Source organism: Poeciliopsis prolifica, unplaced genomic scaffold (genome assembly GCF_027474105.1).
Source record: "Poeciliopsis prolifica strain line A6 unplaced genomic scaffold, Auburn_PproV2 SCAFFOLD230, whole genome shotgun sequence".
NCBI classification, from domain to species: domain Eukaryota; kingdom Metazoa; phylum Chordata; class Actinopteri; order Cyprinodontiformes; family Poeciliidae; genus Poeciliopsis; species Poeciliopsis prolifica.
Genome location: NW_026562605.1, coordinates 62,052 through 88,193, shown reverse-complemented (window position 1 = coordinate 88,193; position 26,142 = coordinate 62,052). Strand labels below are relative to the sequence as shown.

The following is a 26,142-nucleotide window of genomic DNA, read 5'->3' as shown; positions in this document are numbered from 1 at the left end:
CAGACTTGAACTCAGGTCACTGGATTCAGAGTCCTGAGTGTGTGAAACCACTCTTGATAGTGTCATTTCCCAGTTGATACATATAAAATATTACCCCTTCAATGAATAATGTCTTATATGTTCTCTGAACGATGTTTCTGTCATTCTGTACAATAATTGGCACCATCATCAGAAAATCATCTCAAACATTGAGAATTTGGCATATTTTGCAAATCCTTGCAATCGTCCGAGAGCAGTTAAATGGGCTCATCCGGGAATTGAACCCGGGACTCTCACACCCAAAGCGAGAATCATACGCCTAGACCAATGAGCCACATGCATAAAAAAAAGTTTAAGGTAAGTGAGAGGAGGACTTGCTGTTTCATCAAGCCAACTAGGCCAGGACTGCTATCGAGTAGGAAGTTTCCCTCAAAAGCGGCTCGTTGGTCTAGGAGTATGATTCTCGCTTAGGGTGCGAGAGGTCCCGGGTTCAAATCCCGGACGAGCCCCGTCGACCACATGTAGACGACCCTGCAAAGCTCATCTGTTTGCTTTTATACAGAAGTGTATGGGAAAGCTTGCAAATATACTACAAAAAGTCAGGTTATATATGGAATAATCTAATTTTTTTGATGTCAACTGTACTTCTTCCAATAAATTCAGAGTCCACAGTGCTAACCATTACACCATAGAACCTACATGATGGAAATTCGGTGAAGTAGCATTCATTTCAAAAAGGCCTGCATTGAAATGAATCAGCATTTGAACAATGACCATCGTCTCTTGTAGTTTCACTATGCCGTCTGCAAAGGAAAACATGCAAAAACTGTTTCTGTCTGGTTTCGAACCAGAGACCTTTTGCGTGTGAAGCAAACGTGATGACCACTACACTACAGAAACTGAACTTCAATGCTCGTCGACAGTCGCAGGTTCCATCATTGAAATCAAAAACTGTGTCGACAATTGCAGGAGAAAAGACAAAAGGTTCTACTGAGACTTGAACTCAGATCGCTGGATTCAGAGTCCAGAGTGCTAACCATTACACCATAGAACCTACGTGAAAGAAATTAGGTGAGGTAGCATTGATTTCCAAAAGGCCTACATTGACGTGAATCAGCATTTGAACAACGTCTCTTGCAGTTTCACTACGACGTCTGCAAAGCAAAACATCCAAAAACTGTTTCTGTCTGGTTCGAAACCAGAGACCTTTTGCGTGTTAGGCAAACGTGATGACCACTACACTACAGAAACTGAACTTCAATGCTCAATGACAGTTTCAGGTTCCATTATTCAAATCAAAAGCTTTATCGACGATTGCAGTACAAAAGGTTCTACCAGACTTGAACTCAGGTCACTGGATTCAGAGTCCTGAGTGTGTGAAACCACTCTTGATAGTGTCATTTCCCAGTTGATACATATAAAATATTACCCCTTCAATGAATAATGTCTTATACTGTTCTCTGAACGATGTTTCTGTCATTCTGTACAATAATTGGCACCATCATCAGAAAATCATCTCAAACATTGAGAATTTGGCATATTTTGCAAATCCTTGCAATCGTCCGAGAGCAGTTAAATGGGCTCATCCGGGAATTGAACCCGGGACCTCTCACACCCAAAGCGAGAATCATACGCCTAGACCAATGAGCCACATGCATAAAAAAAAGTTTAAGGTAAGTGAGAGGAGGACTTGCTGTTTCATCAAGCCAACTAGGCCAGGACTGCTATCGAGTAGGAAGTTTCCCTCAAAAGCGGCTCGTTGGTCTAGGAGTATGATTCTCGCTTAGGGTGCGAGAGGTCCCGGGTTCAAATCCCGGACGAGCCCCGTCGACCACATGTAGACGACCCTGCAAAGCTCATCTGTTTGCTTTTATACAGAAGTGTATGGGAAAGCTTGCAAATATACTACAAAAAGTCAGGTTATATATGGAATAATCTAATTTTTTGATGTCAACTGTACTTCTTCCAATAAATTCAGAGTCCACAGTGCTAACCATTACACCATAGAACCTACATGATGGAAATTCGGTGAAGTAGCATTCATTTCAAAAAGGCCTGCATTGAAATGAATCAGCATTTGAACAATGACCATCGTCTCTTGTAGTTTCACTATGCCGTCTGCAAAGGAAAACATGCAAAAACTGTTTCTGTCTGGTTTCGAACCAGAGACCTTTTGCGTGTGAAGCAAACGTGATGACCACTACACTACAGAAACTGAACTTCAATGCTCGTCGACAGTCGCAGGTTCCATCATTGAAATCAAAAACTGTGTCGACAATTGCAGGAGAAAAGACAAAAGGTTCTACTGAGACTTGAACTCAGATCGCTGGATTCAGAGTCCAGAGTGCTAACCATTACACCATAGAACCTACGTGAAAGAAATTAGGTGAGGTAGCATTGATTTCCAAAAGGCCTACATTGACGTGAATCAGCATTTGAACAACGTCTCTTGCAGTTTCACTACGACGTCTGCAAAGCAAAACATCCAAAAACTGTTTCTGTCTGGTTTCGAACCAGAGACCTTTTGCGTGTTAGGCAAACGTGATGACCACTACACTACAGAAACTGAACTTCAATGCTCAATGACAGTTTCAGGTTCCATTATTCAAATCAAAAGCTTTATCGACGATTGCAGTACAAAAGGTTCTACCAGACTTGAACTCAGGTCACTGGATTCAGAGTCCTGAGTGTGTGAAACCACTCTTGATAGTGTCATTTCCCAGTTGATACATATAAAATATTACCCCTTCAATGAATAATGTTTTATACTGTTCTCTGAACGATGTTTCTGTCATTCTGTACAATAATTGGCACCATCATCAGAAAATCATCTCAAACATTGAGAATTTGGCATATTTTGCAAATCCTTGCAATCGTCCGAGAGCAGTTAAATGGGCTCATCCGGGAATTGAACCCGGGACCTCTCACACCCAAAGCGAGAATCATACGCCTAGACCAATGAGCCACATGCATAAAAAAAGTTTAAGGTAAGTGAGAGGAGGACTTGCTGTTTCATCAAGCCAACTACTAGGGACTGCTATCGAGTAGGAAGTTTCCCTCAAAAGCGGCTCGTTGGTCTAGGAGTATGATTCTCGCTTAGGGTGCGAGAGGTCCCGGGTTCAAATCCCGGACGAGCCCCGTCGACCACATGTAGACGACCCTGCAAAGCTCATCTGTTTGCTTTTATACAGAAGTGTATGGGAAAGCTTGCAAATATACAACAAAAAGTCAGGTTATATATGGAATAATCTAATTTTTTGATGTCAACTGTACTTCTTCCAATAAATTCAGAGTCCACAGTGCTAACCATTACACCATAGAACCTACATGATGGAAATTCGGTGAAGTAGCATTCATTTCAAAAAGGCCTGCATTGAAATGAATCAGCATTTGAACAATGACCATCGTCTCTTGTAGTTTCTCTATGCCGTCTGCAAAGGAAAACATGCAAAAACTGTTTCTGTCTGGTTTCGAACCAGAGACCTTTTGCGTGTGAAGCAAACGTGATGACCACTACACTACAGAAACAGAACTTCAATGCTCGTCGACAGTCGCAGGTTCCATCATTGAAATCAAAAACTGTGTCGACGATTGCAGGAGAAAAGACAAAAGGTTCTACTGAGACTTGAACTCAGATCGCTGGATTCAGAGTCCAGAGTGCTAACCATTACACCATAGAACCTACGTGAAAGAAATTAGGTGAGGTAGCATTGATTTCCAAAAGGCCTACATTGACGTGAATCAGCATTTGAACAACGACAACGTCTCTTGCAGTTTCACGACGACGTCTGCAAAGCAAAACATCCAAAAACTGTTTCTGTCTGGATTCGACCCAGAGACCTTTGCGTGTTAGGCAAACGTGATGACCACTACACTACAGAAACTGAACTTCAATGCTCAATGACAGTTTCAGGTTCCATTATTCAAATCAAAAGCTTTATCGACGATTGCAGTACAAAAGGTTCTACCAGACTTGAACTCAGGTCACTGGATTCAGAGTCCTGAGTGTGTGAAACCACTCTTGATAGTGTCATTTCCCAGTTGATACATATAAATATTACCCCTTCAATGAATAATGTCTTATACTGTTCTCTGAACGATGTTTCTGTCATTCTGTACAATAATTGGCACCATCATCAGAAAATCATCTCAAACATTGAGAATTTGGCATATTTTGCAAATCCTTGCAATCGTCCGAGAGCAGTTAAATGGGCTCATCCGGGAATTGAACCCGGGACCTCTCACCCAAAGCGAGAATCATACGCCTAGACCAATGAGCCACATGCATAAAAAAAGTTTAAGGTAAGTGAGAGGAGGACTTGCTGTTTCATCAAGCCAACTAGGCCAGGACTGCTATCGAGTAGGAAGTTTCCCTCAAAAGCGGCTCGTTGGTCTAGGAGTATGATTCTCGCTTAGGGTGCGAGAGGTCCCGGGTTCAAATCCCGGACGAGCCCCGTCGACCACATGTAGACGACCCTGCAAAGCTCATCTGTTTGCTTTTATACAGAAGTGTATGGGAAAGCTTGCAAATATATTACAAAAAGTCAGGTTATATATGGAATAATCTAATTTTTTGATGTCAACTGTACTTCTTCCAATAAATTCAGAGTCCACAGTGCTAACCATTACACCATAGAACCTACATGATGGAAATTCGGTGAAGTAGCATTCATTTCAAAAGGCCTGCATTGAAATGAATCAGCATTTGAACAATGACCATCGTCTCTTGTAGTTTCACTATGCCATCTGCAAAGGAAAACATGCAAAAACTGTTTCTGTCTGTTTCGAACCAGAGACCTTTTGCGTGTGAAGCAAACGTGATGACCACTACACTACAGAAACAGAACTTCAATGAGCGTCGACAGTCGCAGGTTCCATCATTGAAATCAAAAACTGTGTCGACGATTGCAGGAGAAAAGACAAAAGGTTCTACTGAGACTTGAACTCAGATCGCTGGATTCAGAGTCCAGAGTGCTAACCATTACACCATAGAACCTACGTGAAAGAAATTAGGTGAGGTAGCATTGATTTCCAAAAGGCCTACATTGACGTGAATCAGCATTTGAACAACGACAACGTCTCTTGCAGTTTCACTACGACGTCTGCAAAGCAAAACATCCAAAAACTGTTTCTGTCTGGATTCGACCCAGAGACCTTTTGCGTGTTAGGCAAACGTGATGACCACTACACTACAGAAACTGAACTTCAATGCTCAATGACAGTTTCAGGTTCCATTATTCAAATCAAAAGCTTTATCGACGATTGCAGTACAAAAGGTTCTACCAGACTTGAACTCAGGTCACTGGATTCAGAGTCCTGAGTGTGTGAAACCACTCTTGATAGTGTCATTTCCCAGTTGATACATATAAAATATTACCCCTTCAATGAATAATGTCTTATACTGTTCTCTGAACGATGTTTCTGTCATTCTGTACAATAATTGGCACCATCATCAGAAAATCATCTCAAACATTGCGAATTTGGCATATTTTGCAAATCCTTGCAATCGTCCGAGAGCAGTTAAATGGGCTCATCCGGGAATTGAACCCGGGACCTCTCGCACCCAAAGCGAGAATCATACGCCTAGACCAATGAGCCACATGCATAAAAAAAGTTTAAGGTAAGTGAGAGGAAGACTTGCTGTTTCATCAAGCCAACACGGCCAGGACTGCTATCGAGTAGGAAGTTTCCCTCAAAAGCGGCTCGTTGGTCTAGGAGTATGATTCTCGCTTAGGGTGCGAGAGGTCCCAGGTTCAAATCCCGGACGAGCCCCGTCGACCACATGTAGACGACCCTGCAAAGCTCATCTGTTTGCTTTTATACAGAAGTGTATGGGAAAGCTTGCAAATATACTACAAAAAGTCAGGTTATATGTGGAATAATCTAATTTTTTGATGTCAACTGTACTTCTTCCAATAAATTCAGAGTCCACAGTGCTAACCATTACACCATAGAACCTACATGATGGAAATTCGGTGAAGTAGCATTCATTTCAAAAAGGCCTGCATTGAAATGAATCAGCATTTGAACAATGACCATCGTCTCTTGTAGTTTCACTATACCATCTGCAAAGGAAAACATGCAAAAACTGTTTCTGTCTGGTTTCGAACCAGAGACCTTTTGCGTGTGAAGCAAACGTGATGACCACTACACTACAGAAACTGAACTTCAATGCTCGTCGACAGTCGCAGGTTCCATCATTGAAATCAAAAACTGTGTCGACAATTGCAGGAGAAAAGACAAAAGGTTCTACTGAGACTTGAACTCAGATCGCTGGATTCAGAGTCCAGAGTGCTAACCATTACACCATAGAACCTACGTGAAAGAAATTAGGTGAGGTAGCATTGATTTCCAAAAGGCCTACATTGACGTGAATCAGCATTTGAACAACGACAACGTCTCTTGCAGTTTCACGACGACGTCTGCAAAGCAAAACATCCAAAAACTGTTTCTGTCTGGTTTCGAACCAGAGACCTTTTGCGTGTTAGGCAAACGTGATGACCACTACACTACAGAAACTGAACTTCAATGCTCAATGACAGTTTCAGGTTCCATTATTCAAATCAAAAGCTTTATCGACGATTGCAGTACAAAAGGTTCTACCAGACTTGAACTCAGGTCACTGGATTCAGAGTCCTGAGTGTGTGAAACCACTCTTGATAGTGTCATTTCCCAGTTGATACATATAAAATATTACCCCTTCAATGAATAATGTCTTATACTGTTCTCTGAACGATGTTTCTGTCATTCTGTACAATAATTGGCACCATCATCAGAAAATCATCTCAAACATTGAGAATTTGGCATATTTTGCAAATCCTTGCAATCGTCCGAGAGCAGTTAAATGGGCTCATCCGGGAATTGAACCCGGGACCTCTCACACCCAAAGCGAGAATCATACGCCTAGACCAATGAGCCACATGCATAAAAAAAAGTTTAAGGTAAGTGAGAGGAGGACTTGCTGTTTCATCAAGCCAACTAGGCCAGGACTGCTATCGAGTAGGAAGTTTCCCTCAAAAGCGGCTCGTTGGTCTAGGAGTATGATTCTCGCTTAGGGTGCGAGAGGTCCGGGTTCAAATCCCGGACGAGCCCCGTCGACCACATGTAGACGACCCTGCAAAGCTCATCTGTTTGCTTTATACAGAAGTGTATGGGAAAGCTTGCAAATATACTACAAAAAGTCAGGTTATATATGGAATAATCTAATTTTTTGATGTCAACTGTACTTCTTCCAATAAATTCAGAGTCCACAGTGCTAACCATTACACCATAGAACCTACATGATGGAAATTCGGTGAAGTAGCATTCATTTCAAAAAGGCCTGCATTGAAATGAATCAGCATTTGAACAATGACCATCGTCTCTTGTAGTTTCACTATGCCGTCTGCAAAGGAAAACATGCAAAAACTGTTTCTGTCTGGTTTCGAACCAGAGACCTTTTGCGTGTGAAGCAAACGTGATGACCACTACACTACAGAAACTGAACTTCAATGCTCGTCGACAGTCGCAGGTTCCATCATTGAAATCAAAAACTGTGTCGACAATTGCAGGAGAAAAGACAAAAGGTTCTACTGAGACTTGAACTCAGATCGCTGGATTCAGAGTCCAGAGTGCTAACCATTACACCATAGAACCTACGTGAAAGAAATTAGGTGAGGTAGCATTGATTTCCAAAAGGCCTACATTGACGTGAATCAGCATTTGAACAACGTCTCTTGCAGTTTCACTACGACGTCTGCAAAGCAAAACATCCAAAAACTGTTTCTGTCTGGTTTCGAACCAGAGACCTTTTGCGTGTTAGGCAAACGTGATGACCACTACACTACAGAAACTGAACTTCAATGCTCAATGACAGTTTCAGGTTCCATTATTCAAATCAAAAGCTTTATCGACGATTGCAGTACAAAAGGTTCTACCAGACTTGAACTCAGGTCACTGGATTCAGAGTCCTGAGTGTGTGAAACCACTCTTGATAGTGTCATTTCCCAGTTGATACATAAAAATATTACCCCTTCAATGAATAATGTCTTATACTGTTCTCTGAACTATGTTTCTGTCATTCTGTACAATAATTGGCACCATCATCAGAAAATCATCTCAAACATTGAGAATTTGGCATATTTTGCAAATCCTTGCAATCGTCCGAGAGCAGTTAAATGGGCTCATCCGGGAATTGAACCCGGGACCTCTCACACCCAAAGCGAGAATCATACGCCTAGACCAATGAGCCACATGCATAAAAAAAGTTTAAGGTAAGTGAGAGGAGGACTTGCTGTTTCATCAAGCCAACTAGGCCAGGACTGCTATCGAGTAGGAAGTTTCCCTCAAAAGCGGCTCGTTGGTCTAGGAGTATGATTCTCGCTTAGGGTGCGAGAGGTCCCGGGTTCAAATCCCGGACGAGCCCCGTCGACCACATGTAGACGACCCTGCAAAGCTCATCTGTTTGCTTTTATACAGAAGTGTATGGAAAGCTTGCAAATATACAACAAAAAGTCAGGTTATATATGGAATAATCTAATTTTTGATGTCAACTGTACTTCTTCCCATAACTTCAGAGCCCACACTGCTACCCATTACACCATAGAACCTACATGATCGAAATTCGGTGAAGTAGCATTCATTTCAAAACGGCCTGCATTGAAATGAATCAGCATTTGAACAATGACCATCGTCTCTTGTAGTTTCACTATGCCATCTGCAAAGGAAAACATGCAAAAACTGTTTCTGTCTGGTTTCGAACCAGAGACCTTTTGCGTGTGAAGCAAACGTGATGACCACTACACTACAGAAACAGAACTTCAATGAGCGTCGACAGTCGCAGGTTCCATCATTGAAATCAAAAACTGTGTCGACGATTGCAGGAGAAAAGACAAAAGGTTCTACTGAGACTTGAACTCAGATCGCTGGATTCAGAGTCCAGAGTGCTAACCATTACACCATAGAACCTACGTGAAAGAAATTAGGTGAGGTAGCATTGATTTCCAAAAGGCCTACATTGACGTGAATCAGCATTTGAACAACGACAACGTCTCTTGCAGTTTCACTACGACGTCTGCAAAGCAAAACATCCAAAAACTGTTTCTGTCTGGATTCGACCCAGAGACCTTTTGCGTGTTAGGCAAACGTGATGACCACTACACTACAGAAACTGAACTTCAATGCTCAATGACAGTTTCAGGTTCCATTATTCAAATCAAAAGCTTTATCGACGATTGCAGTACAAAAGGTTCTACCAGACTTGAACTCAGGTCACTGGATTCAGAGTCCTGAGTGTGTGAAACCACTCTTGATAGTGTCATTTCCCAGTTGATACATATAAAATATTACCCCTTCAATGAATAATGTCTTATACTGTTCTCTGAACGATGTTTCTGTCATTCTGTACAATAATTGGCACCATCATCAGAAAATCATCTCAAACATTGAGAATTTGGCATATTTTGCAAATCCTTGCAATCGTCCGAGAGCAGTTAAATGGGCTCATCCGGGAATTGAACCCGGGACCTCTCACACCCAAAGCGAGAATCATACGCCTAGACCAATGAGCCACATGCATAAAAAAAAGTTTAAGGTAAGTGAGAGGAGGACTTGCTGTTTCATCAAGCCAACTAGGCCAGGACTGCTATCGAGTAGGAAGTTTCCCTCAAAAGCGGCTCGTTGGTCTAGGAGTATGATTCTCGCTTAGGGTGCGAGAGGTCCCGGGTTCAAATCCCGGACGAGCCCCGTCGACCACATGTAGACGACCCTGCAAAGCTCATCTGTTTGCTTTTATACAGAAGTGTATGGGAAAGCTTGCAAATATACTACAAAAAGTCAGGTTATATATGGAATAATCTAATTTTTGATGTCAACTGTACTTCTTCCAATAAATCAGAGTCCACAGTGCTAACCATTACACCATAGAACCTACATGATGGAAATTCGGTGAAGTAGCATTCATTTCAAAAAGGCCTGCATTGAAATGAATCAGCATTTGAACAATGACCATCGTCTCTTGTAGTTTCACTATGCCGTCTGCAAAGGAAAACATGCAAAAACTGTTTCTGTCTGGTTTCGAACCAGAGACCTTTTGCGTGTGAAGCAAACGTGATGACCACTACACTACAGAAACTGAACTTCAATGCTCGTCGACAGTCGCAGGTTCCATCATTGAAATCAAAAACTGTGTCGACAATTGCAGGAGAAAAGACAAAAGGTTCTACTGAGACTTGAACTCAGATCGCTGGATTCAGAGTCCAGAGTGCTAACCATTACACCATAGAACCTACGTGAAAGAAATTAGGTGAGGTAGCATTGATTTCCAAAAGGCCTACATTGACGTGAATCAGCATTTGAACAACGACAACGTCTCTTGCAGTTTCACGACTACGTCTGCAAAGCAAAACATCCAAAAACTGTTTCTGTCTGGTTTCGAACCAGAGACCTTTTGCGTGTTAGGCAAACGTGATGACCACTACACTACAGAAACTGAACTTCAATGCTCAATGACAGTTTCAGGTTCCATTATTCAAATCAAAAGCTTTATCGACGATTGCAGTACAAAAGGTTCTACCAGACTTGAACTCAGGTCACTGGATTCAGAGTCCTGAGTGTGTGAAACCACTCTTGATAGTGTCATTTCCCAGTTGATACATATAAAATATTACCCCTTCAATGAATAATGTCTTATACTGTTCTCTGAACGATGTTTCTGTCATTCTGTACAATAATTGGCACCATCATCAGAAAATCATCTCAAACATTGAGAATTTGGCAAATCCTTGCAATCGTCCGAGAGCAGTTAAATGGGCTCATCCGGGAATTGAACCCGGGACCTCTCACACCCAAAGCGAGAATCATACGCCTAGACCAATGAGCCACATGCATAAAAAAAAGTTTAAGGTAAGTGAGAGGAGGACTTGCTGTTTCATCAAGCCAACTAGGCCAGGACTGCTATCGAGTAGGAAGTTTCCCTCAAAAGCGGCTCGTTGGTCTAGGAGTATGATTCTCGCTTAGGGTGCGAGAGGTCCCGGGTTCAAATCCCGGACGAGCCCCGTCGACCACATGTAGACGACCCTGCAAAGCTCATCTGTTTGCTTTTATACAGAAGTGTATGGGAAAGCTTGCAAATATACTACAAAAAGTCAGGTTATATATGGAATAATCTAATTTTTTGATGTCAACTGTACTTCTTCCAATAAATTCAGAGTCCACAGTGCTAACCATTACACCATAGAACCTACATGATGGAAATTCGGTGAAGTAGCATTCATTTCAAAAAGGCCTGCATTGAAATGAATCACCATTTGAACAATGACCATCGTCTCTTGTAGTTTCACTATGCCATCTGCAAAGGAAAACATGCAAAAACTGTTTCTGTCTGGTTTCGAACCAGAGACCTTTTGCGTGTGAAGCAAACGTGATGACCACTACACTACAGAAACAGAACTTCAATGAGCGTCGACAGTCGCAGGTTCCATCATTGAAATCAAAAACTGTGTCGACGATTGCAGGAGAAAAGACAAAAGGTTCTACTGAGACTTGAACTCAGATCGCTGGATTCAGAGTCCAGAGTGCTAACCATTACACCATAGAACCTACGTGAAAGAAATTAGGTGAGGTAGCATTGATTTCCAAAAGGCCTACATTGACGTGAATCAGCATTTGAACAACGACAAGGTCTCTTGCAGTTTCACTACGACGTCTGCAAAGCAAAACATCCAAAAACTGTTTCTGTCTGGATTCGACCCAGAGACCTTTTGCGTGTTAGGCAAACGTGATGACCACTACACTACAGAAACTGAACTTCAATGCTCAATGACAGTTTCAGGTTCCATTATTCAAATCAAAAGCTTTATCGACGATTGCAGTACAAAAGGTTCTACCAGACTTGAACTCAGGTCACTGGATTCAGAGTCCTGAGTGTGTGAAACCACTCTTGATAGTGTCATTTCCCAGTTGATACATATAAAATATTACCCCTTCAATGAATAATGTCTTATACTGTTCTCTGAACGATGTTTCTGTCATTCTGTACAATAATTGGCACCATCATCAGAAAATCATCTCAAACATTGAGAATTTGGCATATTTTGCAAATCCTTGCAATCGTCCGAGAGCAGTTAAATGGGCTCATCCGGGAATTGAACCCGGGACCTCTCGCACCCAAAGCGAGAATCATACGCCTAGACCAATGAGCCACATGCATAAAAAAAAGTTTAAGGTAAGTGAGAGGAGGACTTGCTGTTTCATCAAGCCAACTAGGCCAGGACTGCTATCGAGTAGGAAGTTTCCCTCAAAAGCGGCTCGTTGGTCTAGGAGTATGATTCTCGCTTAGGGTGCGAGAGGTCCCGGGTTCAAATCCCGGACGAGCCCCGTCGACCACATGTAGACGACCCTGCAAAGCTCATCTGTTTGCTTTTATACAGAAGTGTATGGGAAAGCTTGCAAATATACTACAAAAAGTCAGGTTATATATGGAATAATCTAATTTTTTGATGTCAACTGTACTTCTTCCAATAAATTCAGAGTCCACAGTGCTAACCATTACACCATAGAACCTACATGATGGAAATTCGGTGAAGTAGCATTCATTTCAAAAAGGCCTGCATTGAAATGAATCAGCATTTGAACAATGACCATCGTCTCTTGTAGTTTCACTATGCCGTCTGCAAAGGAAAACATGCAAAAACTGTTTCTGTCTGGTTTCGAACCAGAGACCTTTTGCGTGTGAAGCAAACGTGATGACCACTACACTACAGAAACTGAACTTCAATGCTCGTCGACAGTCGCAGGTTCCATCATTGAAATCAAAACTGTGTCGACGATTGCAGGAGAAAAGACAAAAGGTTCTACTGAGACTTGAACTCAGATCGCTGGATTCAAGTCCAGAGTGCTAACCATTACACCATAGAACCTACAAAGAAATTAGGTGAGTAGCATTCATTTCCAAAAGGCCTGCATTGAAATGAATCAGCATTTGAACAATGACATCGTCTCTTGTTTTCACTATGCGTCTGCAAAGCAAAACATGCAAAAACTGTTTCTGTCTGGTTTCGACCCAGAGACCTTTTGCGTGTTAGGCAAACGTGATGACCACTACACTACAGAAACTGAACTTCAATGCTCAATGACAGTTTCAGGTTCCATTATTCAAATCAAAAGCTTTATCGACGATTGCAGTACAAAAGGTTCTACCAGACTTGAACTCAGGTCACTGGATTCAGAGTCCTGAGTGTGTGAAACCACTCTTGATAGTGTCATTTCCCAGTTGATACATATAAAATATTACCCCTTCAATGAATAATGTCTTATACTGTTCTCTGAACGATGTTTCTGTCATTCTGTACAATAATATGCACCATCATCAGAAAATCATCTCAAACATTGAGAATTTGGCATATTTTGCAAATCCTTGCAATCGTCCGAGAGCAGTTAAATGGGCTCATCCGGGAATTGAACCCGGGACCTCTCGCACCCAAAGCGAGAATCATACGCCTAGACCAATGAGTCACATGCATAAAAAAAAGTTTAAGGTAAGTGAGAGGAGGACTTGCTGTTTCATCAAGCCAACTAGGCCAGGACTGCTATCGAGTAGGAAGTTTCCCTCAAAAGCGGCTTGTTGGTCTAGGAGTATGATTCTCGCTTAGGTGTGCGAGAGGTCCCGGGTTCAAATCCCGGACGAGCCCCGTCGACCACATGTAGACGACCCTGCAAAGCTCATCTGTTTGCTTTTATACAGAAGTGTATGGGAAAGCTTGCAAATATACTACAAAAAGTCAGGTTATATGTGGAATAATCTAATTTTTTGATGTCAACTGTACTTCTTCCAATAAATTCAGAGTCCACAGTGCTAACCATTACACCATAGAACCTACATGATGGAAATTCGGTGAAGAAAAAAGAAAAGGAGCGTATTGCAATAGCACCCCAAGCAAGTGCTGTAGAATCCTCTGAGCCTAAAGGAATTGGAATCAACTGGGACCGCTGGAGTCTCTGTGGTCCTGGTTAATGAAAAATTTCAGATACAACTCATGATGCAGTTGACAGTAGGCCGAGATTCTATTTAGCCCTGAAACATCAAGCAGAAAGACAACTGAGTAAGTGTTGTTTTCTAATGTTCCCTAAATGATGCTCCTGCAGATCTGGGATTCCAGAAGTGACTAAGCTCCTTATTATGATGCTCAGAGAGGACAGACAGTGACTCATCTGAAAAGGGTAACAAGCTGATGTATATCTGAGTGTGACCGGGAAAGGACGAACAAGATTTGAAGGAACTTGGAGCTTATTAGCATTTCTCAACACACAAAGAGGCCGATAAAGAGGCGAGCGCATGCAGAGAGAGAAGAAACGGGGACGAGAACGGATCTGATGCTCTGCTCCATTACAATGGTAATTAACAGCAGATAAGCAGCCTGATCGAATGTGCTCAGGCTGATTTCACCAGCTAATGGCCTCCAATCCCTCGGCACTCATTATTTTTTGAAATTATTTTTGTCTGACTTTCAGAATGATAAAAAAACCCAATTTAGGTTTTTTTTTTTTTGTTTTTTGTTTTTTTCCCCTTGTTTTCTGTGTCTGAGAAATTGATTTATCATTGAGGGAAATGCTGTAAAGTGCAAAAGATTGCTTCCCTCCCACAGAACCTGTCCCTGTGGAGAAGAATGTGAAGGAAGGAGAGTGCTGTTTGGGGCTTTTTTTGGACAAAAGCTGGTCAGAGGCAGCAATGAAGAGAAAAGGCTCAGTGCTTATGAGTTCAGATATACATAAATGCATTACTGGACTGTGATTTAAAACCACCGTAAAGTCCTCAGCTGCTCTAAACCCTCTGAAAAGCAGTTATATAAGATGTGCTTCAACCGCAGGAGCCATTTCCACAACCCTGCTTGTCCTCAGTTCCCTCAGTTTTAACACGGCACACCTACAGGCGCCAAGGTTCTAGATTTAGAATAAGATTCCTAAAATGAAAATGTTCACTCATCCACTAACTACAACACATGTCGCTCTCTGCTTTTTAAATTTTAAACATAAATTGTAATAACTTATCTGCTTAGACTTAATGGACTATAGCAAGAGAAGCAGTTGTATGTGATACATTTTGGCTGTGATTCCATTGCAAATGTGTGTGAAACATTGGTATTCAGCCAATGCTGAAAAACAAAAGCAATTTCCCATTTACAGTGTTTCCATGAAATAACAAAGATAATTAAAATCACACAAATAATTTTGTTAAATTTAAGTCAAATTAGCAAGCTGTACTTAGTAAACATTTGGAACTGCACATCTACTGAGCTCATTAAAGGAGCTACTTCTCAGTGCAGCACTGGTAAAAATGTTGTTAAAGGGTTAATAGAGGAGCCATGTTGTGATGACTTCCTGAAGGTGGAGTTTCAGAAAGAATAAGAGTTTCTTAAAGACAAAGAACCCCAATTTCAAGGTGTTAAATTACAAATAACTGAAGGTAAGACAATTACTTTATTGGGCTATAATATGGCAAATTTGTGCCTGGAAAAATACATAAGTCCTGAACCAGACAAGCTTTTAAACACTTTCTATTTATTACCAAGAAGAATTATTAAAACAAATACCCAAACGCATTTTGGATTCTTGCCTTTTATGATATTATTTGAAGACATCTTTCACCTTCTGGAGTGAACAAAGCTGAATATCTCATGTATATGAAATATTCTTTCATGATCTACCCTAGCTGTTTTATCACAGTGCAGTTCAGATGTGATTGATACTGCCCCCTAGTGTGTGTCCTGAAAATGCCATCTAAAGAGAAATTGAATTGATTAAAATTCCAAATGGACTAGATGTCACTCAAATGTCCTCACCTGTTTTATCAGTGACTGTAATTTCAATGTAACATTTTTATTCAGTAAACCTGGGAGTGTTCTCTCGCTACCTAATTTCTCCTCCTTTTCCTGTGCCAAGGTTAGATAAAGTGATTGCTTTTGTGCTTTAAAGTCTTCAAAGGCATTCGCACATCATGTGTGATTTTGTTGCTGCTGAAACTGAGGACAAAGTTGTTTTCTTGTCCATGACTGTAATCAGGAAGAATACACAACCATTATCGGAGTCATTCAGCAGTAGGACATAAATAGGATTAAACAGAAAACTGAATGACCAAAAAATTATAGGGGTTGTATGAAAACATCCATCCATTTAGATGAAGTGTTTTTGCTTACGTCTCTGAGATATTTCCATATGTTGGATTTAAGAAAGGGAAATTGGTGCTCCTTTAGTTTTACCAAGTGTTCCCAGCAGTCTGAGAAAAGGACAGTGGTTCCCCTTTCTGTGAAAGTAAACATTCTAGTTCAGTCTTCTGTCAGCCTGTGTGGCCAGGAAGGCACCTCGGTAACACTCGGCTGAATCCGAGGAGCTGCCAGTGAAAAAGTTCAGACACATCCTGAAACCTTGAAAACTCACAACACAGGGCGAGATCAGCAGTTCAGCTAAATTCACAGCGTTTGTTTCTCAGAGGTCGACTGAAATGTGGAGCTTTACAACTACGCCATCTCCATAGCAACAGAAGAAAAGGCCAAAGATGCAGCTTCAACATGACACATCACCTCAGACAGTATGTACGGTAATTCTCCGGCAGAGAAATTATGAGTATTATTTTCAGTTCAGTAATGCGAGCGCTCGGCGCGGCACGGGGGCCCTCCATGCTGTCAGAGCCAATTACAGGATGAAGGAGAGCTGGGTTGAGATCAGAACGCAGACAAAAAGAAAGAGCTTTATTTCCAATCAGCCGAGGACAAAGAAATATTTTCCATATTTAAAACACAGGGGGTAGATGTGATTGTTCTTTTTTTCTGTGAAAATAGATCTACAAATAAAGCTTGAAAAAAACAATCCCCATCTCATTAGATACAATGAGGTGCATGCTTAAGACTTTAGGTCACTAAATGAAACTAATTAAACAAACTGTGAAAAATTGTCAATGTTGACATTTAATTATATTAGATTAAGATTAATATGCAGCCAATGGAGATCAGACCAACATCACTGTCATCAGTGAATAAGTAGAAAATGATTAACCGTGGCTGATCTGATATGGTGACAGGAAACTCATCTGTTCTGGTTTACAGGGTTACATCTCCCTACTTACTGCAATTTATCATCTCTCCTAATATTAATATTTAAACAATATTATCATTCACTTTGTATTGGCCAGGCCATACAGAATGGAATACTGATGACATTTGTTTGCTTTTTTTCTTTTTTTCAACATACAACACACAAAATATTTAATATTTTCTTAATAATCAATAGCAAATGCTTATTTTGCATTACAACTGTGTGGTTTAGTTTGTAGTAAAAACAAATTACCTAAATTTATATAGTACAAATCCACCATGGATGTGCATTTAAAAAAATAATAAAATGATGGAAAAAATAACTAAAATGCATTTAATAAATATGAAATTATGGGGTGTCATGTCTAAACTTACACAGTTCACAATTAACACCAAAATTTTGGGCCATTGAACTTGTCATAGGAAAAAAATATGTGCGTTCATTTTTCAAAACTTGTTATTTTTCACTTATAAATGTCCCTGTTTCAAACTAAATATTATGTAGCAGCTAAAAATTAAATATTTAGTTTCCATGCCAAGTTTTCAGGAAAAACCTAAATATTTAAAGGTAATTATCAATGCATCATTTATATATACATACATACATACATACATACATACATACATACATACATACATACATACATACATACATACATACATACATACATACATACATACATACATACATACATACATACATATATATATATGATATTGGAGCTACATATTTAGCTTAACTAAATATGTTTGTAAATTTTCTAGCTTAATATTCAGTAAATAGTGACATTTATAAAAGAACGGTGAGTATATGACTTTTAAAACTCCATTTTTTTCTGTTACAACAGGCAAAATAATCCAAATTGTTCCTGTTAATTTTTTACAGTGCAACTTTACAAACAGCGCCAGATAAAAGCTGATGGATAACTTCTGTGTCCTGACACAGTGCAAAGAAACTGTTGTGTGCTTCCAGGGAGTTTCTCAACTTAAACCAATAACAGCCTTAGACACTTTGAAACACTCAACGTTTTCATCTTATCTGACAAAGTGAATGTTGACCTTTGTTAAAGATTCGTTCAAGACAGTGTTCTTAAATTTGGGTTTAATGTGATGTAACCACGTGAAACAGTCTCTTGCCCCATCGTTTCCTGCAGAGGCCACCTTCAACAAAAAGTGTATGTCATTGGAGGGCGGAGGCCCATATACATCAATGCAACTCAAGACAAATGGCACGAGACAACACAGAGAAGTTATTGGAAAAGAAATGAAAAAGGAGATGAGAGGGAGACAAGAAAGGCCTGAAAAATTACCAATGCAATACAAGCAGTGAGAAAGGCAATGATGCAAGAGGCAGTTAAAGGGAGAGGAATGGGAGGCAGAGATGACGGAGAAGAGGAAATCAAGCAACAATGAAGACTGTTGGAAGATAGATAGACAGACAGACAGACAGACAGACAGACAGACAGGCAGGCAGGCAGGCAGCAGACAGACAGACAGACAGACAGACAGACAGATAGATAGATAGATAGATAGATCAGGGCTAATCACATTTTCTAACCTGGTACAGTAAGCATCTGAACATTTTCAAATAAAATGACTGATATTGATAATTTAGTGTAAACGGGTTATGTTGCCATCTCTGGCCCTTCAGGTATGGAATTCGAAGGTTAAAACATCCAGTTTGACACCAGATGTTACCGTACAATCCCAACAATGGAGGACAAACAGTTTGTTCAAATTGGTGCAAGGAAAGAAACACAGTAGAGCAAGGTTCTGTTTCCATCAAACTGTCAGGCAAATTTTAAACAAACCTTTTCTAAATATTTCTGAAAAGATGATGGCTACTAACTGTCTTCTGTCATTTCTCCTGCTTGTGTTTTTCTATTTGATTGATCTCTATGGATACAGATTTATACAGAAGTAGTTACAGAATTTGCCAGAAGAGAACTGAGCACAGTTTGAGCCTGTACACCTCAGATATTATAAAATCTTCTTTTTCAACTGTTTTCTGCCTGGTTTTACATTGAATCATGGTGTGATTAGCTGTACTGAAGAAGCATCAACTGTTGATGATTTTTAGAGAAAGTAGCTGGTGCTGCAGCTGAAATTAAAGCATCAGAACCTGATAATGTTGTAAAATAGGGGAGAAAAATAATAATAATAAAAAAAGGAGTACAGTCATGTCCACTTGCATTTGTAGATTGAAACCCATGACTGGTTTAACACTTAAAAAGCTGATTGAGATTCTGTTTATTTTTTTTCTCTGTCTAACTACTTTATTTCTTTATGTGTTATAAAAATTCCTTTCCACTCTCTGCCACACTTTAGCATTTCTGCTGCTTTCAACTGCATGACAGTTTCAGTAATACTCTGTTCAACGTGACAGACATTAGCACATGTAGTTTTCATCGACCTTTCAATATTTAGTGAAAAAATGTTTTGTTTTCTTTACTGCAGAAAAACTACATTTCCTGAAAGCATGCATTGGGAAACAAAGACGGGTCAGTTTTGATTTAATTTGGCCTTTACACTCAATTTGCAGGCAGAGTTGATTTTTGTGAGGTGAATCCAGATGTCAAGAGGAATCCATTTGAAGAAGTGAATAATGTATTTTCTGACTTATAGTAGCAACCCATGTCTTCACTGCAGATCTTTAACAGAGCAGACAGGCTGAGTTTGGTGTGGAATTAGAATTATTTCTGAGGAAGAATTTAGATGTTTGATAACTTAACAAGAATTGTTCAAATGTGTCTACTACAGGTCAGTGCACATTGTCTTGATGGTTATGAAAACTGAGAAACATATTTAGTAAAAAGGCTTTTAATTCTGTTGGGTGAGAAATTATGAAATGAGAAAATAGGATGTTGTCATGATGGGTGTGGAGGAAGGGGAACAAAATGCAAGTCGGCAACCAGGCGATAATAATAAAAAAAGGGGGTTTTAATTGATAATACAAAACTGTTTAGACACTGGGAGGAGTCCACAGGGAACAAAGTCCAGGAACATGAAGCAAAGGGAGATTAACAGGAGAAATAAGCGAGGGGTCAGTGAAAGAGGAGAGGATAAATACTGGGAGAGAGAATGCTGGAGCAATAGACCAGAGCGGATGCTGATTGGTTAACAGGTTGCAGGCGTGAGGGGAGCAGTGTTGGAGAAAGAAGTGCAACATTAGCCACATTTCCATTGGAAATGATGTTCCGCTCATTAAAAAAAGAAAGAGAAAGTATTTTTCACTTGCGTTGTTTCCAATATGTATAAAACACAATTAAAATCACACATGAAGTCAGTCATCCTGCTGCTTCCTGTCATCTTCTTCATCTTTTTGTGCCAGTCGTGATCACATGACTTTTGGAAAGCGAAAACTTTGTGAAATACACTAATTTTGATTCAACCAAAAATCCACCTCATTACACCGCAAAACCTTTTTATTAAAACCCCTGACTTTCTTTGAAAATTGGCATTTTTCCATAAAATGAATTTATTTCCGTAATTCTACTTTGCACAATTACACGGTCATTGAAACGCAGCTACTGACAACCTCTTTTTGGCTGAATGTAATGTCCTGAAATATTTGTCCTTGTGTCTGATTCTCAACAAATCACAACGATGCCTCATTATAACTAACCTGTTATATTCTGTCAATTTCTGTAGCTAATGAAGGCAACCTCTGTGTCCTTCCGCATATCTCTCCTGTCCTCGTTTCACAATAGGTACCATTAACATGCACATGCATCATGCAAAGAGGGCATATGTGTTGTTAAGTATGAGGTGGGGCTTTGATCCAAGGTCATGTCTGCTGGCTGATTTTTACAGCTCAATATGCACCAGCCACTCAGCTGTGAGGGTTGGATCATCACTGCTGTCTTTGCTGTGGTCACATAAGCAGATATACAGCAAGGCGCAGGCTGCAGCTGACGTTTTAATCTTCCCGCTTTGATGTACTGTGGGAAAACTGTGGCACTGCTGACATTTGAGTGGGTTAACCGAGAGCTCATACAAATGTAAAATTATGCTAGCACACTTTAATTTGACAAGGAGGAATCACCATCAAGATCAAAATAGAACATGAAAATATTCATTTTTTTAATAACGACATATCAGTTGTCTCTGTCATATGAGCAAAAACCAGAAATTTACAGATGCTGTAAAAATAGAAGCATTTTTTTTATTGCTTACTTTCTGACTTGAGTTCAGGACACTTAGGATTTCTATCATTATTTCAATTTGGTAAATGCCAGAATAATGAGTGACACACACTGGGATTATGTGCCTTTAGGCAATGAAATGAAGACCAGATGATAATTTTATGCCTTTGTGAACTTCTGAATATGTGAGCTATAAAGAGGCACAGCTGTCCATGTTTTTGAGTGCATCACATCAAACTGCTTGTTTATGCAACATCAAAGGCAAATTAAAAGAACTTGGTGGAAAATATGGTGAAAAGAGAACTATGGACCCCCACAAGTCTCTTTTATCCCATATTTCAGATTCCTGAAGGTTCATCTATTCAATTGATTCTACAGAAATATAAACATCAAAAGAATGCAAAGACATTACATTGTCCATAAAAGACAGTGTCTGTGTGTGAATTAATGCCAAAGCAACAACAAAAGATTTTGTGAAAATCCTGCTGGAAACCAGCAGCAGAGTCACTTCTCACAGTGGAACCAGTTTAACCATGTTCAACCTTAGAAAAAAAAGCAAGACCACATGCAAAAGACTTTTGAAGACATTTCCTCTGGTCTGATAAAATAAAAACTGAACTGTTGGACCAGAATGAGCATCATGACGTATGGTGGAGAGAATAAACGTGAGAACAATATCCCAACATTAGTTGGGAATTGACTAACGTCATTTCCCAAATATAACCTTAACCAGGGTTAATCCTACATAAGGGGGTTAACAGTAGATGGACCTGGCTTTGGTCCCCATAAGATTCATTGGTCTTAAGAGGGTTGATAAATATGCCAGAAATGGTTGTAAATATGATATCAAAACCAGACCACACATTGCAGACACACGCACATGCATGCACTTTGGCTAATTTTTCATCAACCTGCCTAATTATGTTAGCTTGAGTTAATGCAGATGAATGGAGCTGAAAACAAACAATTGAATCACTGGGACTCACATTTGTCACCAGTACAAACAAGCTCATTAGAAAAAGTTGATTATCTATAACAATAATAAATGAAAATCAAATGAACCTCCATGGCAGCTCTTAAATCTTCATACCCTATGACATGTCATTCATCTCATGTCCTTCTGCACTATCTACAGGAGCCATCTTGCTGTCACTGATGAATAACTGAATGATAGCCAAAGTGTTCATAAATGAGTGAATATTAGATGGAGTTTCCAGGGTTACTGGCACTTTAATAATCCCTCCTTAATACAATCCCAAATGCTGCTTGTTACCAGTCTTATTTACATCGTCCCAAAGTCTGAACTTGTCCTTTGCTTAAGTGTGTAGCTGTTTCAAGTTAATGGCAATATGGGCAAAGAGTTCCAAAGATCTTTCTGGCCTGTTTAACTTTACTGACCACAGCATTGCAGTGGTTTGGCTGCAAGAATATTTTATGACTAAAGGTGTTTGCATGAAAACAGCAAGAAATATACATACATATTTGCTTTATGAGCTCTAAGACCTGGAACTTTTCCACATGCTGTCATTTTGTAACAATTGTCTATATGTATTTTCTTGGGATTTTAATGTGAAAGGTATTCTGCTTGTTGGTACAGGTGAACTCAACATTTTTCCTCAAAAGAAAAGCAGCACATTATGATTGTCTCCAAAGCTTTACTTAAGGCACACTGTAAAACTAAGAACAAACAATCTAAATGAAAAACCTATGTAGATGCTAACAGGCAGCATTTTCAAACATAAATAAAATATGTTTGCACCGCTGTAATAAGCTTTGCTTAAAGAGTGATGAAAACGATTGTCATTTTTACCTTTTTATGTCCAGTTGATGATTTGCATGGATGACTTTAATAAATCATCATTTTACCATCAATTCCAGCCTTCTCAATATTGACTGAGTGATTTCATGGCCTGACCATACAATGCAAAGGAAGAAAAGTGTTGCTGTTCAGCTTACAGTTTAAAACTTTCTACAGGAACACTAAATATACAAAATATGACCACCAGAGATCCAACTCTACTCAGTATTACTGACAGAACATTATAGAAAGGACAAGACAATCAAGTCCATATTTGTTAAACCAAGAAAAATGATCAAATTATTAGCCAATTAGACTTCAAGCATGGGTGGAACCTCAATGCCACCTAAAGGCGATGGCAATGCCACCTTCCTCTCCTTACGCCTGTAAGGAGAGGAAGGATGCCAGGGTTGGACACACCAACTGTTCTGGTGGCATTGCTTGAAGAAACCCTGCTGCCATCCCTCTAGCTACTGGCTTAGAGTTGATAGACTCTCATGGAGAAGTCAGGTGAATCTAGCCACTGAGTCCAGTAGTAGACTTCAGGACTGTTTGCCATCTTCTTGACGTGTGCTTGGCTTTGCCACTGCTTCTGGGAGAGCAGTGCTGAAGATGAAATTCTATCCACAGCCAGAAGGAGGCTGACAGTGAAGTTGAGCCAATATTGAAACAGCCTGCCATACTGGCAGTTTGCCTAGCAAAGACCACGTCTCCCACAGGTTTGGCAACAAGGTCAGGAAGATTGACCACCAGCAGTGACCACCAGCAGTGAAAGAGTAATCTCTGAAACAAGTTCATTACACCCCTGATGAAATATTGTTTTCTCTAAAGAAAAACTGTGGTGTTCTTCTGTAAATAAATGAGCAGAACAATCAAGTAGAAAATGATTTTCCATGCATGGAAAAATGAGCAAATTTTCCATGAATGATTTGGAGTCACATTCGACAAAAAAAAAAAAAAAAACAGAAGTCAATTGATTAAATTTAATATTTTCCCTTTGATTTTATTGTAAGTGAACATTTATGTGTAATCTCCAAAGAAATTAGGATTGTAAACATCCTCGACTTTACATCGTCTGAAGAGGAAGTCATGTTATTGTGTCTTACACTTTGTGTATGTATGCCCTGTTAGTATCGGCAGTTTATGACTGTCAATGTTAACAGTATACTAATGTGGTTTGGAAATAATAATAATAGGGTCTTTGTTCTTATTCTTTGGCTACACTCATCTTCCACACTTTATGTTCCATAGCTGCTATTATTCAGCATTCTGTTCAAATATGCAGTTGCCATTAACCTCAGTTTTTAACAGCCCGATAGAGAAATCAGTACCTTCCTTAGAGAGCTCAGAGGTCTTTATGTTGTTAATAACTTTAAAAACTACTCCAGCAGTCCTGATTATTCTAATCAGCCGGTTGCTGCTGCTGTCCTCAGAGTCGCAAAAGGTAAAAGAAAATAGCTTAGTTCAGGCTGGGTCAAGAGTTTCAATCAGGCTCAAAATGTTGAGAAGCTGACAAAAAGAGAACTTCATGTGTAGTTTTGGGAGATTGTAAAATGAAATGCATTAGATTATTCTCTGTGTATATCATTAGGTCTCCAGATAACTTCTGACCTAACACTGTTTATTCAGTGTTAAGTCTGACTGAGACGGCCGTGGAAGAAGGCTAATTTTTGCAATTTCTGTGTTTCTCCAGCTGTATTTTATTAGTAGCTTGAAAAACCCTGTAATGATCTGCTCTCAGTTTTCAAGTAGGAACTGAAAGATCTTCTCTCAGATTCTTTGGGACGACTAATAGTTCCTGATATCATTAACTCTAATGGGTTTCCTTAGCCTTTGGAACAGAAACAGGCCCACAGCATCACAGGTCCTCTACCATATAAATAACAGACAACTTGAAGTTCGCCTCCACGTATTTCTCTCCTTTCATGCAAAAAACGTAATATTCATATTTATTATAATGTTCATATTGTCTATGTTGGTTGACACCAAATATATCGTGTATTAACTTGTACTGTGTACTTTTCAGTTATGTTCTACTTGCTATTATTATATATGTATATGTTGTTTGTCGATGTGATTTCATGTGCCAGTTGTTTTTCTCTTTTCTGCAGGTGTAAAAGCAGACATCTAAGGTGTTGTCTTATGTTCTCTCTTTCCTTCTTTCCTGTCCTCTAGTCTTATCTCCTTCAAACCTTCTTCTGACCTTTCTCAGTTTCTATTTCAGTTTTGTTCCATCTCCTTGAGCATCATAGCGAAAACTGTAATGCTCCACTTATGAAAGTAAATCTATTGGATTAAAATCTTTCAAACATCAACAGAGTCCACCCCTCCAGTAAGTAATTGTTTCTCAATAACAGTTGAGAAATAATTTGCATGCTCAAACTTCTTTTGAGCATGCATTTTAAGTTTATTGTTGTTTGAATTCTTAATTTATTTAGTTTTTACCTCAAAATACTCTTGTATGCTAAAAGTTTGAATCTCAATACATTTTAATTTTGAATCTGCTCACTAACTTTCAAAATTAACATTCACTTGTGAAATTCAAAACTCAAAGATGTATGGAACCACAGAACAGTCATAGTGCAACTCCTCAGTTAAAGAATCCTTGCCCTGAGCTTCATTATTCAACCTGCACACAGGGCCAAACTAAACCAACACAATTCTTAATGACATTGACAGAACCAAAATAGATCAAACTTGAGTTCCTCTGCAGTCTTGGCTCTTCAACAATAGGAAGTCCTGTTTTCCTCAAAGGCCCTCAACAGGCCAAGAGCCAGCGTGACACTTGCAGTAATTGAAAGCAGTTCCAATCCAAATGAAGTCAACTGTGGCCTGCTTCGTGGCTCATCAGTCAGTCTGATGTAGGGGCTTCCTGATGCTTTGCAGAAAACTTCCTCCGACACGGGGACTCTGTGACATCCCATTGTCTCTCTGCGTGTCTCGTCTGTGCGTGCCAGAAAACTAGTTTGTTGTGTTGTAAACTCCAGTGAGTTGCCTTTCTCCGGCACTCCTCGTGTTGCCCTTTCATGCATGCCTCTTCGTTCACTCGCCTCGTCTGCTGTATGTTTTCTCCTTTTTGGGAATCTAATTAGGTTTAAACACCTATGAAAAAAGCATTGTGAAGGTCTGGTAGGACTTAGCGCTAATACCTTGAATA

At 39.8% G+C, this 26,142-nt stretch overlaps 40 non-coding genes across 40 annotated transcripts; 9 read left to right on the top strand and 31 right to left on the bottom strand.

Annotated features, from left to right (window-relative positions):
- Nucleotides 1–416: 416 nt before the first annotated feature.
- On the top strand, nt 417–488 carry trnap-agg (transfer RNA proline (anticodon AGG)). Its single transcript has one exon. It is a non-coding gene; the product is annotated as a tRNA-Pro (tRNA).
- Nucleotides 489–806: 318 nt separating this feature from the next.
- On the bottom strand, nt 807–879 carry trnav-cac (transfer RNA valine (anticodon CAC)). The gene has a single exon. It is a non-coding gene; the product is annotated as a tRNA-Val (tRNA).
- Nucleotides 880–961: 82 nt separating this feature from the next.
- On the bottom strand, nt 962–1,033 carry trnaq-cug (transfer RNA glutamine (anticodon CUG)). The gene has a single exon. It is a non-coding gene; the product is annotated as a tRNA-Gln (tRNA).
- Nucleotides 1,034–1,157: 124 nt separating this feature from the next.
- On the bottom strand, nt 1,158–1,230 carry trnav-aac (transfer RNA valine (anticodon AAC)). The gene has a single exon. It is a non-coding gene; the product is annotated as a tRNA-Val (tRNA).
- Nucleotides 1,231–1,732: 502 nt separating this feature from the next.
- Nucleotides 1,733–1,804, top strand: trnap-agg (transfer RNA proline (anticodon AGG)). Its single transcript has one exon. It is a non-coding gene; the product is annotated as a tRNA-Pro (tRNA).
- A 317-nt stretch (nt 1,805–2,121) lies between these two features.
- Nucleotides 2,122–2,194, bottom strand: trnav-cac (transfer RNA valine (anticodon CAC)). Its single transcript has one exon. It is a non-coding gene; the product is annotated as a tRNA-Val (tRNA).
- An 82-nt stretch (nt 2,195–2,276) lies between these two features.
- trnaq-cug (transfer RNA glutamine (anticodon CUG)) lies at nt 2,277–2,348 on the bottom strand. Its single transcript has one exon. It is a non-coding gene; the product is annotated as a tRNA-Gln (tRNA).
- Nucleotides 2,349–2,472: 124 nt separating this feature from the next.
- trnav-aac (transfer RNA valine (anticodon AAC)) lies at nt 2,473–2,545 on the bottom strand. The gene has a single exon. It is a non-coding gene; the product is annotated as a tRNA-Val (tRNA).
- Nucleotides 2,546–3,045: 500 nt separating this feature from the next.
- trnap-agg (transfer RNA proline (anticodon AGG)) lies at nt 3,046–3,117 on the top strand. Its single transcript has one exon. It is a non-coding gene; the product is annotated as a tRNA-Pro (tRNA).
- Nucleotides 3,118–3,434: 317 nt separating this feature from the next.
- On the bottom strand, nt 3,435–3,507 carry trnav-cac (transfer RNA valine (anticodon CAC)). The gene has a single exon. It is a non-coding gene; the product is annotated as a tRNA-Val (tRNA).
- An 82-nt stretch (nt 3,508–3,589) lies between these two features.
- Nucleotides 3,590–3,661, bottom strand: trnaq-cug (transfer RNA glutamine (anticodon CUG)). The gene has a single exon. It is a non-coding gene; the product is annotated as a tRNA-Gln (tRNA).
- Nucleotides 3,662–3,791: 130 nt separating this feature from the next.
- trnav-aac (transfer RNA valine (anticodon AAC)) lies at nt 3,792–3,863 on the bottom strand. Its single transcript has one exon. It is a non-coding gene; the product is annotated as a tRNA-Val (tRNA).
- A 498-nt stretch (nt 3,864–4,361) lies between these two features.
- On the top strand, nt 4,362–4,433 carry trnap-agg (transfer RNA proline (anticodon AGG)). The gene has a single exon. It is a non-coding gene; the product is annotated as a tRNA-Pro (tRNA).
- Nucleotides 4,434–4,749: 316 nt separating this feature from the next.
- On the bottom strand, nt 4,750–4,821 carry trnav-cac (transfer RNA valine (anticodon CAC)). The gene has a single exon. It is a non-coding gene; the product is annotated as a tRNA-Val (tRNA).
- Nucleotides 4,822–4,903: 82 nt separating this feature from the next.
- Nucleotides 4,904–4,975, bottom strand: trnaq-cug (transfer RNA glutamine (anticodon CUG)). Its single transcript has one exon. It is a non-coding gene; the product is annotated as a tRNA-Gln (tRNA).
- Nucleotides 4,976–5,105: 130 nt separating this feature from the next.
- trnav-aac (transfer RNA valine (anticodon AAC)) lies at nt 5,106–5,178 on the bottom strand. The gene has a single exon. It is a non-coding gene; the product is annotated as a tRNA-Val (tRNA).
- Nucleotides 5,179–5,505: 327 nt separating this feature from the next.
- On the bottom strand, nt 5,506–5,577 carry trnap-ugg (transfer RNA proline (anticodon UGG)). Its single transcript has one exon. It is a non-coding gene; the product is annotated as a tRNA-Pro (tRNA).
- Nucleotides 5,578–6,068: 491 nt separating this feature from the next.
- On the bottom strand, nt 6,069–6,141 carry trnav-cac (transfer RNA valine (anticodon CAC)). The gene has a single exon. It is a non-coding gene; the product is annotated as a tRNA-Val (tRNA).
- Nucleotides 6,142–6,223: 82 nt separating this feature from the next.
- On the bottom strand, nt 6,224–6,295 carry trnaq-cug (transfer RNA glutamine (anticodon CUG)). The gene has a single exon. It is a non-coding gene; the product is annotated as a tRNA-Gln (tRNA).
- A 130-nt stretch (nt 6,296–6,425) lies between these two features.
- On the bottom strand, nt 6,426–6,498 carry trnav-aac (transfer RNA valine (anticodon AAC)). The gene has a single exon. It is a non-coding gene; the product is annotated as a tRNA-Val (tRNA).
- A 502-nt stretch (nt 6,499–7,000) lies between these two features.
- trnap-agg (transfer RNA proline (anticodon AGG)) lies at nt 7,001–7,071 on the top strand. The gene has a single exon. It is a non-coding gene; the product is annotated as a tRNA-Pro (tRNA).
- A 316-nt stretch (nt 7,072–7,387) lies between these two features.
- trnav-cac (transfer RNA valine (anticodon CAC)) lies at nt 7,388–7,460 on the bottom strand. The gene has a single exon. It is a non-coding gene; the product is annotated as a tRNA-Val (tRNA).
- An 82-nt stretch (nt 7,461–7,542) lies between these two features.
- trnaq-cug (transfer RNA glutamine (anticodon CUG)) lies at nt 7,543–7,614 on the bottom strand. The gene has a single exon. It is a non-coding gene; the product is annotated as a tRNA-Gln (tRNA).
- Nucleotides 7,615–7,738: 124 nt separating this feature from the next.
- On the bottom strand, nt 7,739–7,811 carry trnav-aac (transfer RNA valine (anticodon AAC)). The gene has a single exon. It is a non-coding gene; the product is annotated as a tRNA-Val (tRNA).
- A 500-nt stretch (nt 7,812–8,311) lies between these two features.
- Nucleotides 8,312–8,383, top strand: trnap-agg (transfer RNA proline (anticodon AGG)). The gene has a single exon. It is a non-coding gene; the product is annotated as a tRNA-Pro (tRNA).
- Nucleotides 8,384–8,698: 315 nt separating this feature from the next.
- trnav-cac (transfer RNA valine (anticodon CAC)) lies at nt 8,699–8,771 on the bottom strand. Its single transcript has one exon. It is a non-coding gene; the product is annotated as a tRNA-Val (tRNA).
- Nucleotides 8,772–8,853: 82 nt separating this feature from the next.
- Nucleotides 8,854–8,925, bottom strand: trnaq-cug (transfer RNA glutamine (anticodon CUG)). The gene has a single exon. It is a non-coding gene; the product is annotated as a tRNA-Gln (tRNA).
- A 130-nt stretch (nt 8,926–9,055) lies between these two features.
- On the bottom strand, nt 9,056–9,128 carry trnav-aac (transfer RNA valine (anticodon AAC)). The gene has a single exon. It is a non-coding gene; the product is annotated as a tRNA-Val (tRNA).
- A 502-nt stretch (nt 9,129–9,630) lies between these two features.
- On the top strand, nt 9,631–9,702 carry trnap-agg (transfer RNA proline (anticodon AGG)). The gene has a single exon. It is a non-coding gene; the product is annotated as a tRNA-Pro (tRNA).
- Nucleotides 9,703–10,017: 315 nt separating this feature from the next.
- On the bottom strand, nt 10,018–10,090 carry trnav-cac (transfer RNA valine (anticodon CAC)). Its single transcript has one exon. It is a non-coding gene; the product is annotated as a tRNA-Val (tRNA).
- Nucleotides 10,091–10,172: 82 nt separating this feature from the next.
- On the bottom strand, nt 10,173–10,244 carry trnaq-cug (transfer RNA glutamine (anticodon CUG)). The gene has a single exon. It is a non-coding gene; the product is annotated as a tRNA-Gln (tRNA).
- A 130-nt stretch (nt 10,245–10,374) lies between these two features.
- Nucleotides 10,375–10,447, bottom strand: trnav-aac (transfer RNA valine (anticodon AAC)). The gene has a single exon. It is a non-coding gene; the product is annotated as a tRNA-Val (tRNA).
- Nucleotides 10,448–10,940: 493 nt separating this feature from the next.
- trnap-agg (transfer RNA proline (anticodon AGG)) lies at nt 10,941–11,012 on the top strand. The gene has a single exon. It is a non-coding gene; the product is annotated as a tRNA-Pro (tRNA).
- A 317-nt stretch (nt 11,013–11,329) lies between these two features.
- Nucleotides 11,330–11,402, bottom strand: trnav-cac (transfer RNA valine (anticodon CAC)). Its single transcript has one exon. It is a non-coding gene; the product is annotated as a tRNA-Val (tRNA).
- An 82-nt stretch (nt 11,403–11,484) lies between these two features.
- Nucleotides 11,485–11,556, bottom strand: trnaq-cug (transfer RNA glutamine (anticodon CUG)). The gene has a single exon. It is a non-coding gene; the product is annotated as a tRNA-Gln (tRNA).
- A 130-nt stretch (nt 11,557–11,686) lies between these two features.
- On the bottom strand, nt 11,687–11,759 carry trnav-aac (transfer RNA valine (anticodon AAC)). Its single transcript has one exon. It is a non-coding gene; the product is annotated as a tRNA-Val (tRNA).
- Nucleotides 11,760–12,086: 327 nt separating this feature from the next.
- trnap-ugg (transfer RNA proline (anticodon UGG)) lies at nt 12,087–12,158 on the bottom strand. Its single transcript has one exon. It is a non-coding gene; the product is annotated as a tRNA-Pro (tRNA).
- Nucleotides 12,159–12,261: 103 nt separating this feature from the next.
- On the top strand, nt 12,262–12,333 carry trnap-agg (transfer RNA proline (anticodon AGG)). Its single transcript has one exon. It is a non-coding gene; the product is annotated as a tRNA-Pro (tRNA).
- A 317-nt stretch (nt 12,334–12,650) lies between these two features.
- On the bottom strand, nt 12,651–12,723 carry trnav-cac (transfer RNA valine (anticodon CAC)). The gene has a single exon. It is a non-coding gene; the product is annotated as a tRNA-Val (tRNA).
- A 275-nt stretch (nt 12,724–12,998) lies between these two features.
- On the bottom strand, nt 12,999–13,071 carry trnav-aac (transfer RNA valine (anticodon AAC)). Its single transcript has one exon. It is a non-coding gene; the product is annotated as a tRNA-Val (tRNA).
- Between the last annotated feature and the right edge of the window lie 13,071 nt (nt 13,072–26,142).